Source organism: Bubalus kerabau, chromosome 11 (genome assembly GCF_029407905.1).
Source record: "Bubalus kerabau isolate K-KA32 ecotype Philippines breed swamp buffalo chromosome 11, PCC_UOA_SB_1v2, whole genome shotgun sequence".
Classification (NCBI taxonomy): Eukaryota; Metazoa; Chordata; class Mammalia; order Artiodactyla; family Bovidae; genus Bubalus; species Bubalus kerabau.
The window spans coordinates 49,205,157-49,220,066 of record NC_073634.1 but is presented as its reverse complement, the minus strand read 5'-3'; the positions used below and the strand labels follow the sequence as shown (position 1 = coordinate 49,220,066).

The following is a 14,910-nucleotide window of genomic DNA, read 5'->3' as shown; positions in this document are numbered from 1 at the left end:
CAGATCACACAGTTGGTCCACTGCAGTACAGAGTTTGAGGGGCCTTTTGTTCCCCTGAGTTTGGAGAAACCCTCTCAAAATCACCAGAAACTTCCTGTAGACCAGGCTTCCTCACACAGGGGTGGCTGGTACGTGGAGGGATCGAGATGGGAAGTGGAGCAATACATCAGGAAGGCCTTTATTCTGTTTTAACAGGAAAGTAGAATTTATTGGTGAGTGTGATAAGAAGGGGACAGCGCCAAGGCTCTCCTGAGCACAAGGCCCACCATTTGCCCAGGGGCAACAATTAGGGATGTGTTTGACCACAGTCATCTGGGATGAGCCACTTTTCTGTCACCATGTTTTTGAATTCATCTACATTAAACTTAATACGTCCCGGGACTTCTCCAATGGTCCAGTGGCTAAGACTCGGCACTCCCAAGACAGGGGACCTGGGTTCAATCTCTGGTCAGGGAACTGAGATCCCACATAACACAACTAACAGTTCACATGCTACAACTAAAGATCTCGAATGCCACAACTAAGACCTGCCCGATGCAGGCAAATAAATAGATTTTTAAAAAATAATTAATAAACTCAGTAAACCCCCCACTTCTTGGAGACAGGGATCTTCTGGTGGCCAGGGAACTTGAATCTGGCCATAAATAGAGTCTCAGGGCTTCCCTGGTGGCTCAGCAGCAAAGAATCTGCCTGCAAAGCAGAAGCCACAGGAGACATGGGTTCGATCCCTGGCTAGGAAAGATCCCCTGGAGGAGAACATGGCAACCCACTGCAGTATTCTTGCCTAGAGAATCCCATGGACAGAGGATCCTGGCAGGCTACAGTCCATGGGGTCAAAAAGATTTGGACACATCTGAGCAACTTAGCACACACCAGGGCCTCAATCACATGCTCCTTGCTCTGCAGCTTGGTACAGATGGACATTATAATTTGGCCAGTGTGGACCCTGGTCACTGGGTCCTGGGGCTTTCCAAAGGCACCGTGCATACCTGTCTGGAGCCTATCAGAGCCTAAGAGCACAGAACAGCATCTTGTTGATGCAGGTGATGTGAAGGGGTGGAGCCACACTTGGATGTGAAAGCTATCTTTGCCACAGCTTTTCACCATGTACGTGTTGGCACACACAGAGGCAGCCTCTGGGGCCTCGGAGGACAGCTGCCTATCCTCATCAGACACTGTGTGCCCACAGAGTGGGAACTCATCCACTTTTGCCTTCTTCTACCCTAGGTCAAAGATGCGGATCTTGGCATCAGGGACATTTCAGCAGAAGTGAGACTCTGGGTTCGGCTTGTTTTCATGTTACCAGTAACACCAGGCAGGGCAGAAGCTCATGGCAACAGCAGGATCTTCAGTGGGCGTGCCAAAGGGAAAGAGCCATCAGGAAGACTTTTTGTTTGTTTGTTTTTCTTGGCAGCACTATGCGGCACGTGGGATCTTAGTTCGCTGAACAAGGATCGAACCCGCTCCCCCTACATTGGAAGCATGTAATTTTAACCACTGGACCACCAGGGAAATCCCAGGAAGTTGTTTTTTTTTTTTTTAAACAAAGGGGCATCCTGAATGAGATCTTCTGGAAATGTAGGATTTGTATTAGTTTAGAAGAGAAAGAGATTTCAGGTAGCCCACAGTGTGCACAGTGCTTAGGGGCTGAAAAGAAATTGACCCATGAGGACAGTGGAGGCTGGGCTCTGCCTACAGGCCATTGGCCATGGGAGCCCGGGCTGGCCCAAGGGGGCTCCTCCCCTCTGATGTGGCCACAACAGCCAAAGGACACGTCACCCGTCACCCCCGGGTGAATAAGGAGGGACGTGACTCCACTTGCAAGAAGGGCCTGGGGCTGAGTCAGGGCCCACAAAGAATTCTGCCCCAATCCTGCCCCAGCCAGGGCAAAGGCCAGTCCCCTAAATGGGTGGGGGACCATGGAGGGAGACATTTGGGGTAAGAGGTTAGGAAACTTGCAAGATCCTGTCTCTTTCACCATCAAAATAAAGGAAGTGTCTGGGAGTTTGTGGTGTGGGTGTGAGTGCAGATGTGAAAGTGGGCGTGAGTGTATGCGTGCGTACTGACTGGCCACTCAGCCATTCTGACCACCCTACAAGAGCACAGGATGGGGGTAGGGAGGCGAGGGGCCAACATTCCCCCTCAGGACATCATACAGCAGTTTGGGGCCCCTCTTTTAGGTAAAATTGGCCCTTGAGGGAGTGAGGTGAGGCCTCGTCTACCCCAACACAATCTTGCAGACCCAGGGTCCCCACAGGATCTGAGGCTGGCAGGAGGTAGAAGAAGCCACGGCCTGGGAGATAGTGCCCTCCTGTCCCTAAACTGATGAGGCAGTCTGAGCCCGGGTTGGAAAAGAATTTCCAGACAAAGAGCATTTCGGAAGGGAAGGAGTTTAAAAAGAACAAAGAACAGAGATAACAAGGGCGCTGTGAGTGCAGTGGGCCAACCTCCTGACAGACCAGTTTTTGTGGGTTAATTGCCAATTTTTATAGCCTCAAGACAAAGAAAATTCCTGCCAGAAGGTTGACATTAGGTGATTGGTTAGGATAACCCACTCCAGTATTCTTGATTGAGGGACAGAGGAGCCTGGCAGGCTATAGTCCATGAGGTCGCAAAGAGTCAGACATGAATGAAGCAACTTAGTATGCAGCGTGATTACTGGAGTGGGCATCTTTGCCTAATTTTCATCATAAGACTTGTTAGTGATGATCGGGGCTTTTGGCAAGAGTTACAAAGGGGCTCATTTAGCTTCAGAGGTGACGTTGGTTCTGGGCTCCTCTTCTTGGCCATGGTACAAGGCCTCGCACCTGTGGCCTTGGGGCAAGACTCAATGTAAACCATGTAGCTTGGTGATCCTGATGGGCAGAGGCTGAGGTGCTACAGGAGGGCCCCAAGACAGGTCTGGGGCAGGTTTGTTGTTCAGTTGCTCAGTCACGTCCAACTCTTTATGACCCCATGGACTGCGGCACCCCTGGCTCTCCTGTCCATCACCAACTCCCAGAGCTTGCTCAGACGCATGTCCATCGAGTTGGTGATGCCATCTAACCAACTTGTCCTCTGTCATCCCCTCCTCCTGCCTTCAATCTTTCCCAGCATCAGGGTCTTTCCCTATGAGTCAGTCTTTTGCATCAGGGGGCCAAAGTATTGGAGTTTCAGCTTTAACATCAGTCCTTCCAATGAATATTCAGGGTTGATTTCCATTAGGATTGACTGCTTTGATCTCCTTGCAGTCCAAGGGATTCTCAAGAGTCTTCTCCAACACCACAGTTCAAAAGCATCGATTCTTCAGTGCTCAGCCTTCTTTATGCTCCAACTCTTACATTCATATATGACTACTGGAAAAACCATAGTTTGACTAAATGGACCTTTGTTGGCAAAGTAATGTTTCTGCTTTTTAATATGCTGTCTAGGTTTGTCACAGCTTTTCTTCCAAGCAAGCATCTTTTAATTTCATGGCTGCCAAACACCATCTTCAAGAAAATAGTCTGTCACTGTTTCCTTTGTTTCCCCGTCTATTTGCTGTGAAGTGATGGGACTGGATGCCTTGATCTCAGTTTTCTGAGTGTTGAGTTTTAAGCCAGCTTTTTCACTCTCATCTTTCACCTTCATGAAGAGGCTCTTTAATTCCTCTTCGCTTTAGGTCATAAGGGTGGTGACATCCTGGGGCATGTTGGAAGGTCATCTGAGACCTGCCAGATACGCCTGAGGCCAGGTCACGGGGCTTGAGAGCCACAGGCAGGGGCAGGCTCCATCCCTGACAGAGACCCACACCTCTCCTTGCTGGGATCAGGAGAGACAGGAGGGGACTAGGTAGGATGAGTGCCGGCTTGCACAGAGAGTCAGGGCAAAGGGAAGCTGCACGAGAGTCAGAGATATGGTGCATTTCAGTATTACGTGCCATATTTTCTTGCACATAAATCCATCTAGTCAGACACCGCGCATTCATTAAGTGTCTACTTCATGCCAAGCTTCTGCTAGAAGCTGGATTTTAAACTATGAAGAGGACTTCCTTGGTGGTCCAGAGCTCAAGAATCCACCTGCCAATGCAAGGGACACAAGTTCAATCCCTGGTCCAGGAAGATCCCACATGCCACAGAGCAACTAAGCCTGAGCATTGTAACTATTGCAGCCCTTGTGGCCTAGAGGCTGAGAACCGCAGCAAGAGAAGACACTGCAATGAGAAGACACTGCAATGAGAAGCCCTCATACCGCAACTAGAGATTAGACCTGCTCTCAGCAACTGGAAGGCAATGGCACCCCACTCCAGTACTCTTGCCTGGAAAATCCCATGGACGGAGGAGCCTGGTAGGCTGCAGTTCATGGGGTCGCTAAGAGTCGGACACGACTGAGCGACTTCACTTTCACTTTTCACTTTCATGCATTGGAGAAGGAAATGGCAACCCACTCCAGTGTTCTTGCCTGGAGAGTCCCAGGGACGGGGGAGCCTGGTGCGCTGCCGTCTATGGGGTCACACAGAGTCAGACACGACTGAAGTGACTTAGCATAGCATAGCATAGCAGCAACTAGAGAAAGCCCGCGCACAGCAGTGAAGACTCAGTGTAGCCAGAAATAAAATAAAAATTTTAGAGAAACTATAAAGTGTTACCTGCCCTTAAGTAGCTGACAGTCCAAGAAAGAAGACAAATAATGCTCGTTAATAGGAAACAGTGAAACGAGAAACCTGCTGGCTCAGTGGTAAAGAATCCAACTGCAATGTCAGAGACTTGGTTTCGATCCCTGGGTCAGGAAGATCTCCTGGAAATGGAAATAGCTACCCACTCCAGTATCTTACCTGGGAAATTCCATGGACAGAGGAGCCTGGCTGGTTGCAGTCCATGGGATCACAAAAGAGTCGGACACGACTTAGTAACTAAACATGCCCAGAGAACCCAGGGGAGGTCAGGGAAGGCTTCCTGGAGGAGGAATTAGCCACTCAAGGGCTGCCTCCAAGGGTGCTGATCGACAGCCTGGCAAGCATGTGGGAGTCACAGACATGCTTGATTGGGGTACAGAGTTGGGGTGTCAGCTGGGGCTCACTGTGGCCAGCTTTCCAGGCCACACTAACAGGTGGAGACTTTCTCTGGGAGGTGATGAGTGCAAAGGAGTGTAAGAGAAGAATGATCTGGTCCCATGTTCCCAGGGGTGGATCGCCACGGCTCAGGGTGGAGGAGGACACATAAGAAGGGTCAGCCAGGAGTCAGAGGCCAGTTCAGTGCTTCTCAAACTTCAATATGCATGTGAATCATCCAGGAGTCTAGTTAAAATGCAACTTCTAGGGGGTAGGGGGTTCAGGATAGGGAACACATGTACACCCAAGACTGATTCATGTCAATGGCAAAACCACTACAATATTGTAAAGTAATTAGCTTCCAATTAAAATAAATAAATTTTTAAAAAATAAAAAAGAAAATAAATAAATAAATAAAATGCAGCTTCTGACTCAGGAGGTCTGGAGTAGGTCCCAGGTGTCTGCATTGCTCACAAGGGCTCAGATAGTTGCATGATGCCCATCTCACTATATTTCAGTGACAAGAGTGAGCCTTAGCTGGCAAGTTGGAATGACTAAGGGAGTTTTAAAACCTCTGACATATGACTTACCTGGTGGTCCAGTGGTTGAGAATCTGCCTACCAATGCAGGGGATGTGGGTTCAATCCCTGGTCAAGGAACAAAGATCCCACATGCCACAGGGCAACTAAGCCTGCATGCCACAACCAGAGAAGCCCATGTGCCACAACAAGACCCAGAGGAGCCAAAAGAAAAATAAATAAATTAAAATGAAGTCTCTGGTGAATGGGAAGCAGTCAGGCAAGGGCAGGTGGGCACATTGAAGCCAAGGATGGCCAAAGCCAGTGCTGAGTAACAGCCTAGTGGGGGGACCCCTCCCTCTCTGAGAGTCTCATGGAACTGGTCTAGGGTAGGATTCAGCCATGGGGCATTTTTGCTCCCTGGGTGACTCTGTGTGTTAGTTGCTTAGTAATGTCCGACTCTGCAACCCCAAAGAGTAGCCCGCCAGGACTTTAGCCCTCCAGGTTCCTCTGTGCATGGGATCGTCCAGGCAAGAATAATGGAGTGGGTAGCCATTTCCTTCTCCAGGAGATCTTCCCGACCCAGGGATTGAACTCAGGTCTCCTGCATTGTAGGCAGGTTCTTTACCTTCTGAGCCACCAAGGTGACTCTAATATATAACAAAATTTCAGGACCTCAGCTTTTAAAAGTCATTCGACACATCCAGCCAATGATAGATGTAATGAGTGCAAGAGGAAGTTGAGATCACCCTACCCCAGGCCTTGGGAGTCTCATGCCTCTGGAAATATCCAGTGTCTGTATAGGACTGACTGTGTCCCAAATTCATTTTCTCATTTGCTTCTCACCTCAGCTCTGTGATGTAGATATTATCACCATTATTATTATCCTCTCTTTCTAGAGAGGCAAACAAAGGCTGGGCTGCGTGAAGGACTTGCTCTAGAACCTCACTCACTCCTTGGAGGCTTCACCTGTCCTTTCATCGCCCCTCCTTCTAAAGGTCAGCCACCACCACAGACAACATGAGCACCGTCTGTTTTTTTTTAATATTTATTTATTCTGTGCACCAGGTCTTAGGTGCAGCACACGGGATCTCTGATCTTCATTGCAGCACTCAGGATCTTTAGTTGTGACATTAAAACTCTTAGTTGCAGCATTTGGGATCTAGTCTCTGGACCAGGGATCAAACCCTGGCCCCCTGCATTGGGAATGCAGATGGAGTCTTAGTTACTGGACCACCAGAGAAGCCCACCAGCAGTGGGTTGGTAGGAAGATTTAGCAGCAGGGGTGGGGGGAGATTCACTTCCTAGCACGTTCTCTGTAGCCTGCCCTTGGGAATCAGTCACCACTCCATCGCAGTTTGTGGGGGCAAAGGAGGAAAACAGTCACCTCCCTTCTGGGGCTACTGGTCCCTCTTACACTTGACCCATTAGCCAGATGCACTTCAGGGGTAAGAACAGAAATGCCCAGGAATTGTCAGGAGTTCAGCCCAAGGTAGAAATGAGCAGAGGGTAGGAGAGAAGGGTCATATCCCAATGTTTTATTGTTTTATCATCTGGTAAATCCTTCTGAAGCCTGGCCAGGCCCCACATCTCATATAGAATTGTTAGGGGAAGCACACTGATTGAAACCGCCCACCCTGGCCAGGCACCATAGTAACCATTTGCATGAGCTGTTTTATGACAGGAGATCCTGATAAGGAATACGGAACTAATAAGCCACCACCAACCAGAAGAGTCCGGGAAAGGTCAAAAGGAGACAACGCGTGTCCATCCACTTCCCAGAATCCCTCCCGCTAGCATCCATCTTGGCTGAGTGATGCATGCGCCACCAGGAAAGACTCTGAGTTAGAATGATTGACCTAAGACCACCCAGAAACTAATCCCATCACCATAAAACCTAAGACTGTGAGCCACACAGCAGAGCAGTTCTCCTGGGTTCCCTTACCCTACTGCTCTCCACCCGGGCACCCTTTCCCAATAAAATCTCTTGCTTTGTCAGCAGTTGTGTCTCCTTGGACAATTCATTTCCAAGTGTTAGACAAGAGCCCAGTTTTGGGCCGTGGAAGGGGTCTGCCTTCCTGCAACAGAATCAGGCAGGACTCGAGTGGATGGGAGGTCAGCTTGTCTAATGGGCCGTGTTCCTAGAATGACCACCCCTCCCGCACACAGTGTTTTGTGCCATCAACCAGTCCCCCAGGGAAATGAGACTTGCTTTAGAAAACTACTTGGTTTTGCAGATCAAGTCATGAAAATGTACATTTCCTTGGAACCATCCTGTTCTGAGAATCCATCCTAAAAGTATACAGAAAACAGAAAAAGCTAAATGCAAGAAGAAGATTCTTGGATGGGGGACAGATAAATTAAGAGTTTGAGATTAACATATACACACTGTGTGTGGGTGTGTGAGAATTGCTCAGTCGTGTCCAACTCTTTGCGACCCCATGAACTGTAGCCCACCAGGCTTCTCTGTCTGGAATTTTCCTAGTAAGGAAAATTTTCGGGCAAACAACAGGAGTGGGTTGCCATGCCCTTCTCCAGGGGATCTCCCCAACCCAGGGGTCAAACCAGGTCTCCCACATTGCAGGCAGATTCTTTACCATCTGAATCACCAGAGAAGCTCCATACACACTTTGCTATATATACAACAGAAAATAGATAAGCAATAAGGAGCTACTGTATAACCCAGGGAACTATACTCAATATTTTGCAATAACCTATCAGGGAAAAGAAACTGAGAAAGAATCACTTTGCTGTACACCTGGAACTAAATAACATTGTAAACCAACTCTACCTTAATTTAAAAAAAAGAGAGAGAGAATTCATGAAAAATCAGAGGCTCCTTCAATGTCCATCTAGAGAAGAGGAGACTCTGTTATTTATAAATTATTACACAAACTTTGCTAATTGTGGTCAAGAAGATTAACTCAGAAAATGTGAAAATGCTTTTCCCACATGGGGAAAAGAAAATCAGAACCCCAAATTGCATTTGCACAGGCTTGTCAACCATTAACAAATCACATACACAAAGGATGAAAAAAATAATTCAAATGAAGAGTGGCTTAACATGCATATGAATCACCCAGGGGACAGTCTGGGTAAAATGCAGGACCATATTTAATTTTTTATCTTTGGTATCTTTATTTCGATAATAAAATTTCAACTACATAAAATGACATAGAAATTTCAAGAAATGTTTATGCTAACTGAAAAAAGAACAGAAAATGATGTATACATTAAGATTCTCTGTTAAGTAAAACCTCTTTTTTTTTTCCTTTATGCATATTGTGAGCACCTGCCTTGAACTGCCTTGGGGCATTAAGGGATGAGCCCATTGGTGCTGACTGTACCATTCACCCTACCCCCACCATTCCCATCCCCACCACACCCATCCCCCCCAACCCCTCCACATTCACCTCCCCCTACAACCTCCCACACAAGCCAATCAATACTGCCAACAATGTCCAGACACAGCCATCCAGAGGGACAGGAAAGCACGTCTGTTGGGATAAGGGCAATTCCAGACAGTGATGCCCACCAGCCTCTTGAAAAGTGAGCAGGAGCTTCCCCGGAGATCACACGAAAAATTCCTGGCCGAGCAACTGCAGATGTAAAAGGGGGAAAGAGGGGTCATGAACCCACAACTGTTCTCAGGGCCCACAGCGGGTGGGGGAGGGGGCAAGACCAGATTAGGAACGTTCCTGTGCCCTAATAAAAGAGCTTGACCTGGACTCCGCAGGTGGTGGGGAGCCCTGGCAGCGTTTTGAGCAGGATGAGGTGTCAAAGCCTCTCTGGTGTCAGAGCAGGGGAGGCTGGGCAGGCTAGGATGAGGGGAGCTGCCAAGCTGACCTCCATGGCCCAGGCAGGAGCTGTGAGTGCCTGGATTCATGAGGAGAGGGTAAGGGAGGGCTGGCCAGGGAGTCGCTGGGCTCATCAGGACCTGGGGACTGATTAACCAAAGGGGATCCTGGAGGAAAATGAGGATGAGACACTGAGAAACCAGGGAGTATATGACCACCAAACCAGAAATATTAGCAAGAAGGGGAGGGCCTTGTTAAGACAAAGCCTTCGTCCACAAACTACAGAGAGCATTCAGGCTCCACCAGCGCTGACCTGACACCCTTGGAGCCTGATATATCTCAGAAGTCAGTATTTTCTGAGTCTGAGGAGGTAACACATGATTTACTGTATATATGCATGATCACACACTTGCTGGGGTCTGGTGCAACAGCCCATAATCTAATACATTAGCATTCCTGCTGCCAAGCCATGAATATTCATTCACACGAAGTAGATCCACAAAGACAATAAACAACCTCAGGTCAGGTCAATCAAGGCTGCCACCAAATGAGTTTGAAATCCTTTGGGTTTGGGGACGTGAGATTGAGGATGAGGGATGTTGCTTGAGCAACTATGGTAGCTGAAGACCCAGTGGCAGGTGGGCCCCTCAGAGAGACAGGAGCAGAAGAAAGCTGAGCACAGAGTCCTGGCAACAACCATGTGGGGGCCGAGGCAGGAGAGGACTCAGCAAAAGAAGCTGAGAGGGAGCAGCCAGATTTACAGGGAAGAAGTAGGAGGAAGGGCTGTCCCAGCAACCCCAGGAGGAAAGAAGGAACCATGAGCAGTGACAGTGCTACAGAAAAACCAGGGTCAGAAGAGGCCCAAGGTCACAGGACTGGAGACTTGGACCCTGTGGGATATCAGTGGCAAGAGGTAGTAGCAGTAGAATGGGGGCAGAGGGCAGGGAAGGGGGAGCCACAGGTGAAGACCTCCTTTTGCAGGAACCAACTGGACATGGAACAACAGACTGGTTCCAAATAGGAAAAGGAGTACGTCAAGGCTGTATATTGTCACCCTGTTTATTTAACTTATATGCAGAGTACATCATGAGAAACGCTGGACTGGAAGAAACACAAGCTGGAATCAAGATTGCCAGGAGAAATATCAGTAACCTCAGATATGCAGATGACACCACCCTTATGGCAGAAAGTGAAGAGGAACTCAAAAGCCTCTTGATGAAAGTGAAAGTGGAGAGTGAAAAAGTTGGCTTAAAGCTCAACATTCAGAAAACAAAGATCATGGCATCTTTGTTGTGGTCCCATCACTTCATGGGAAATAGATGGGGAAACAGTGTCAGACTTTATTTTTCTGGGCTCCAAAATCACTGCAGATGGTGACTGCAGCCATGAAATTAAAAGACGCTTACTCCTTGGAAGGAAGGTTATGACCAACCTAGATAGCATATTCAAAAGCAGAGACATTACTTTGCCAACAAAGGTTCATCTAGTCAAGGCTATGGTTTTTCCAGTGGTCATGTATGGATGTGAGAGTTGGACTGTGAAGAAGGCTGAGCGCCGAAGAATTGATGCTTTTGAACTATGGTGTTGGAGAAGACTCTTGAGAGTCCCTTGGACTGCAAGGAGATCCAACCAGTCCATTCTGAAGGAGATCAGCCTTGGGATTTCTTTGGAAGGAATGATGCTAAAGCTGAAACTCCAGCACTTTGGCCACCTCATGCGAAGAGTTGACTCATTGGAAAAGACTCTGATGCTGGGAGGGATTGGGAGCAAGAGGAGAAGGGGACGACAGAGGATGAGATGGCTGGATGGCATCACTGACTCGATGGACATGAGTCTGAGTGAACTCTGGGAGTTGGTGATGGACAGGGAGGCCTGGCGTGCTACGATTCATGGGGTTGCAAAGAGTCGGACATGACTGAGCGACTGATCTGATCTGATCTGATCTGGCCAAAAAAGCAATGAGATTGGGTTACAGAATTAGACTGATGGTGGGGCTGCAGGACCTGGGGTCTCGATGAGTGACAGAGAAGATGAAGGACAGGAAGTGAGTTCAAAGACACTGCAGCACTATTTACAATAGCCAAGACATGGTAGCAACCTGGGTGTCCATTGACAGATGAACGGATAAAGAAGATGTGGTACATATGTACAATGGAATATCACTCAGCTATTAAAAGAAATGAAATTGGGTCATTTGTAGAGATGTGGATGGACCTGGAGTCTGTCATACAGAGTGAAGTAAGTCAGAAAAAGAAAAACAAATATTGTGTATTAACGCATAATGTGCAGAATCTAGAAAAATGGTACAGATGAACCTATTTGCAGGGCAGGAATAATGACACAGATGTAGAGAACAAATATGTGGACGAGGGGAAGGTGGGATGAGCTGGGAGATGAGCATTTACACATAGACACTGCGTGCATGCTTAGTCGCTCAGTTATGTCCAACTCTTTGCAATCCCATAGACTGTAGCCCACCAGGCTCCTCTGGCCATTGGATTCTCCAGGCAAGAATACTGGAGTGGGTTGTCATGCCCTCCTCCAGGGGATCTTCCCAACACAGAGACTAAACCCAGGTCTCCTGCATTGCAGGCAGATTCTTTGCCATCTGAGCCACTAGGGAAACTCATTTAGACATTACCATGTGTAAAATAGATAGCTAGTGGGAAGCTGTTGTATAGCCCAGAGTGCCCAGCTCTGTGCTCTGTGATGACCTAGAGGGGTGGGATGGGGGTGGGAGAGAAGTCCAAGAGGAAGTAGATATATGTATACATATAACTGTGAGACAGGGAAGCCTGGCATGCTGCTGTCCATGGGGTCCAAAGAGTCAGACACAAAGGAATGGCTGAACAACAGCAGTAGCTGATTCACTTCACTGTATAGTAGAAACTAATACAACATAGTAAAGCAATTATACTCCAATAAAAAAAATTTCACATGGCATCCACTGAAAGACATGTATAACAATGTTTGTGGCATCTTTATTCACAATAATCCCCAAGCTGGAAACAACACGAAGGCCCATCAAGACCAGAAGAGATAAATAAACAGTGACTTATCCATCCAATGGGGTTAGAAGGAGAATAAACTGTATTGCCCACAATAACTTGGGAATTTCACGGACACAATATCAAGCATAAGAACTCATGTATTGGGACTCCTCTGGTGGTGCACTGGATAAAAATCTGCCTGCCAATGCAGGGGACACAGTTTTGATCCCTGGGGCAGGAGGATTCCACATGCCCTGGGGCAGCTAGGCCCGTGCTCCACAACTACTGGAGCCTGTGCACCTAGAGCCTGTGCTCTGCAGCAGGAAAGGCTAGTGTAAAGGGAAGCCCATGCACTGCAACTTGAGAGTGGGCCCCAGCTGCAGAAACTAAAGAAAGCCGGAGTGCAGCAACAAAGACCCAGAGCAGCCAGGAATAAATAAATAAATAAAAATTTTAAAAAGAGAAGGAACTCATGTATTTTACTGTCTGTACATTACACCTCAAGGAAAAAAGTTAAGGATGATGGACTTGAGGGTTTCAGATGAGAAGCAGTGTAGGAGAGGACCAGGCCCTGCAATCCAGGGCTGAAGCAGATCCCAGGGAGGCTGATGGAGTCTGAGAAGGGAGGGAACCACATGCCCCCTGGACAACTGAGCCCCTCAACAGTGACATGATTGTAGGGACTTCCCAGGTGGCCCAGTGCCTAAGACTCTGAGAGTCAAATGCAGGGGGCATGGGGTTGATTCCCGGTTGGGGAGCTAAGATCCCAAGATCCCACATGCCCTGTGGCATAAACAAAAATTTACAAAAAACAAAAGCAAAAAATAAAACAGTGACATGATGTGAAACGACTATGAAAACCTACTTTGCAAAGTGGGTGGCACTGTATTCAGTTCAGTTCAGTTCAGTCGCTCAGTCGTGTCCGACTCTTTGCAACCCCATGAATCGCAGCACGCCAGGCCTCCCTGTCCATCACCATCTCCCAGAGTTCACTCAGACTCACATCCATCGAGTCGGTGATGCCATCCAGCCATCTCATCCTCTGTCGTCCCCTTCTCCTCTTGCCCCCAATCCCTCCCAGCATCAGAGTCTTTTCCAATGAGTCAACTCTTCGCATGAGGTGGCCAAAGTGCTGGAGTTTCAGCTTTAGCATCGTTCCTTCCAAAGAAATCCCGGGGCTGATCTCCTTCAGAATGGACTGGTTGGATCTCCTTGCAGTCCAAGGGACTCTCAAGAGTCTTCTCCAACACCACAGTTCAAAAGCATCAATTCTTCGGTGCTCAGCCTTCTTCACAGTCCAACTCTCACATCCATACATGACCACAGGAAAAACCGTATTATTAATGGTTTATTCAATGAAACTATCAGTTCCAGCTGCTTTGTCCCTGTCTGGCGGAGGTCTGGCCCCCAAATCCACTGAAGCTTCTGTTGGGCAACACTGTGGACACCTCCCCACACACACAATGCACACACACACCGCACACCACATGGCACACTCTCACAAGGACCAAACCTGGATAAAGGCTTTAGTGACACTATATCAGTGGAGTAGCCCTGGCTGGCCCACTGACAGCTGAGGTCCTCTAGGACCAGCCTGGTCACACTGGGCTCCTTTTCCTCTGAACTGAGCTCCTCTCTAAGGGACTTCCGGCTCTCAGGCACATTCAATGTCCCCTGTCTGCTCACCAGTCTCTCGGGACCTCCATGTACGTGACCCAGGACAGACCCTGCAGGCCACAGGGGACCATGAACAATAGCTGCCAGACACAGCAGTTATCCTCAGCCAAGACTGTTGTTTTAGTCACTAAGTTGTGTCCAACTCTCTTTGACCCCATGGACTGTAGCCCACCAGGCTCCTCTGTCCATGGGATTCTCCAGGCAAGAATACTGAAGTAGGTTGCCATGCCCTTTTCCAGGGGATCCTCCTAACTCAGGGATCAAACCTGCTTGGTAGTGGTTCTTTATCACTGAACCACCTGGGAAGCCAAGATTATATCCATCCAAAAATGGATAGTCTCTGTGGCGCAATCGGTTAGCGCATTTGGCTATTAATCAAAAGGTTCGTGGTTCGAGCCCACCCAGGGACGAATTGGCTTGGACTCTAGCCACGTCTCAACTGTTGGGCTTACCTTGGGGCTCAGCTGGTAAAGAATTTGCCTGCCATGTGGGAGACCTGGGTTTGATCGCTGGGTTGGGAAGATCCCCTGGAGTAGGGAAAGGCTACCCACTCCGGTATTCTGACCTGGAGAATTCCATGGACTGTATAATTCATGGGGTCGCAAAGAGTCGGAACGACTGAGCAACTTCACTTTCATACTTTCACTTTCTTTCAAAAACGGGTAGGACACTTACTTCCTGAGTCTTCATTTTCTCTTCAATAAAATAACTAGGTCCCAGTTAATTTTTAAGGAAGATACGTTAGACAGGCATCATACATTTCTCAAATTCAGACTAAGCTAAAGGCAGGCAGCAACCCAGCTCCTGGCTGTGAGGCTCCAAGTTCAGGCAGGGTGCATCCCAGGAGTTCGGGCAGCACAAGCTAAGCCCTGTGCAAAGATTCTAGGTCGGCAGGAGAGTGACCTAATTAAACACACAGG

At 48.2% G+C, this 14,910-nt stretch overlaps 1 non-coding gene and 1 pseudogene across 1 annotated transcript; one reads left to right on the top strand and one right to left on the bottom strand.

Moving 5' to 3' along the window:
* Nucleotides 1-286: 286 nt before the first annotated feature.
* On the bottom strand, nt 287-1,299 carry LOC129623801 (60S ribosomal protein L10-like; annotated as a pseudogene).
* A 13,027-nt stretch (nt 1,300-14,326) lies between these two features.
* TRNAN-AUU (transfer RNA asparagine (anticodon AUU)) lies at nt 14,327-14,400 on the top strand. Its single transcript has one exon. It is a non-coding gene; the product is annotated as a tRNA-Asn (tRNA).
* The last annotated feature ends 510 nt before the right edge of the window (nt 14,401-14,910 follow it).